This window comes from Alternaria atra (genome assembly GCF_907166805.1).
Source record: "Alternaria atra isolate CS162 genome assembly, contig: 23, whole genome shotgun sequence".
In the NCBI taxonomy this organism is placed as follows: domain Eukaryota; kingdom Fungi; phylum Ascomycota; class Dothideomycetes; order Pleosporales; family Pleosporaceae; genus Alternaria; species Alternaria atra.
The window spans coordinates 2810792-2813332 of NW_025091321.1; positions in this window are offsets into that span (position 1 = coordinate 2810792).

Consider the following 2541-nt stretch of genomic DNA (forward strand, 5'->3'; position numbering starts at 1 on the left):
GTATAGAACTTAGTTCTTCGTCGTTCTTATATCCCTTCGTAAACAGATCCTTTATAGTTAGCGGTAGTATTAGTGCAGCTCTCCTAGGTAGTAGTATCGGACAGGCGGGTTTAGCGGCTAGTTCTAGCACTGCTAGTTCTAGACTTCCTATCGCACGGGCGCGTGTAATAGGGAACAGGCGGACAAAGTAGTTAACAGCAAAGCGGACTTTTTTCTTAGGTTTTAGGGAAGCTAGTAGTGTTAGCGGTACATTAACAAGGCAGGTAGCAGCTAGTACGGGGGTTATAGCGGGCGTGTCTAGCGGGGTTAGAGGCAGATTAAAGTTCTCCTTCTTTAGCACGACTTAGCTCTAGTGCTGCAGGCGTTTATCCCCCTCCTTAGGCAGATCTTCTAACCTCCTAGTTAGCGCGTTAGGCTTCGCACCTAGCTTGCTAGGGCGGTATGTAATCTAGAAGTTAAAGCGGGACAGGAATTCAGACCAGCGGGCTTGTCGTCGGTTTAGCAACTTAGTAGTTGTAAAGTACTCTAGGTTATAGTAGTCTGTAATAACCTTAATTAGCGATGCGGTTCCTTCTAGCTGTCACGGCGCTAACCTAGATAGCCTATTAGAGCGCGCTAAGCTGCTAAGCGAGCAGCTGCGCGATCGCTGACATTCCTGCGCGAACGCGCCCTATTGTACGCTCCTTAAGCTACGTCCTTGTCTTAGCCTGACCCCGTACTATCAGCGATATCGTAGTAAATATACTAATCACGTGCACCTACCTTCCCTGCCTGCCGACCCCGTGACAAGTGACTACTTAGCTCGGAGGGATTACGACTTTATATCCTCCTACACCCGTACACTATTAGGTAGTAGCAATAAGTTTAGGAACTCCGAAGTACCCTCTCTTTATAGCTTTATCCTTCTATAAGTATTATATTCCTTACGTAGCGTCTAATATTATTAAATATACCTAGCTAAAAGAAGTCTTAATCTACTATTCTATACGTAATTTTCTTACTTAAATAGCTAGCTAAAAGGGAATCGTGTGCTATACTAATAATTTAAGTACGCAATTTCTTGTTATTAGGCACCTATTTCCTACTTTATTATAATAGTTCTCCTTAGTTACTAAATAAGCACTTAAAGATTAAGCATTTTACACCTAGGCTAGGAGGGAACCTTTGTTCTTAATCTAGTACTACTTACGTGGCGTTCCTATATTACTAATTATCCTTTAGAGCTTCTAACTATAGCTGTTTAAGCTTGTTAGGTTGTTCTAGCTTGTCGCCCTAACTAGCTAGGCCCTTAGGCTTAACCAATTCTCTAAGCGCCTTACTATAGTGCTCTATATATTCTACGCTACTTTTACTTACTATAGGAACTAGGTCTTCTAATTATTCTTTAGTTAGGTTAAGATATACTCCTATTTATCTTACGCGTATTCTCATAGATATTACTTAGCTTACTAGTAGATTATCTTATTCTTTACTACTCTCTTTATAGCACTAGGAGGTTAGCTTTAAGACCTAAATAATACGCTTTCAGAGGCGCTTATTATCTATATCCTTAGGTAAGTCGTACTCTCTGCGTAAGAGTACATTAGCTAATACGTTCTACTTCTCTAGTCTGTATAAGATCTCTATATTAAACTAGCTTAATTTTGCTACTTAGTAGACTTAACGTTTACTTAGTATATTTAGTTTTATAAAGTACTCTAGGTACTTATAATCTATAATTACCTTAACGCTCTTAACCAGACGTAATTTAGCGTCTTATTCTTCTAAGTAATAAATAATTACTAGTAGTTCCTTGTTATAAATCTAATAGTTACATTTATAGGCGTTATTCTTTTTTCAAGAAGTACGCGTAAGGACGTAGTATCCCCTTATTATTATTATACTAAGATAATACTCCTCTTACAGCGTAACTAGAAGATTTATATTCTAGAAATATATCTTATTTAGAGTTAAACGTTGCTAGGTTTAGTTCTATAAGAAAGGTCTCATTTAGCTTATTAAAGGCTAGCTGTTCTTTATGTTACAAGTAACACGAAGGATTCTCTCTTTAACAAAGGTCGCGGGTTAAAGGTTACCTACTGTTACGTTAGAAGGTAATAATCTGCGCGGGGCGCAAGGATCACGTGATTAGCATTACGCTAAGACCAACTATTAGGCGCTAGTATGTAATAACAGCGTCTAAGTAACAGCAGCTATTAAGGACATTAGTGTAAGGAGCAGTTAGGCAGGCACTAAGATATTAGTATAGGCTTGTATTAAAACGAATCCTTAAGGAGCTATCAAGCCTCTCAGAGGGATAATATATATCTACGTCACGTAATCGTAGCTAGTGTAGGCCGACGGTGTCCCGAAGGGTCCCTAGTAGCTCGCCACGCTGTAGCTAGAACCTGTAGTCGTAGAACATCGTGACAATAGCCCTCCCCTTTCCTGAGAGTCGTCCTAACTCTCGCAACGGCTCTTTATAATGTCAGCGCAATACTCCTACGCTCAGTGCCTAAGCCGTGCTTCACGCAATCGTGTTGCTAGCGACGCTGCTCTAAT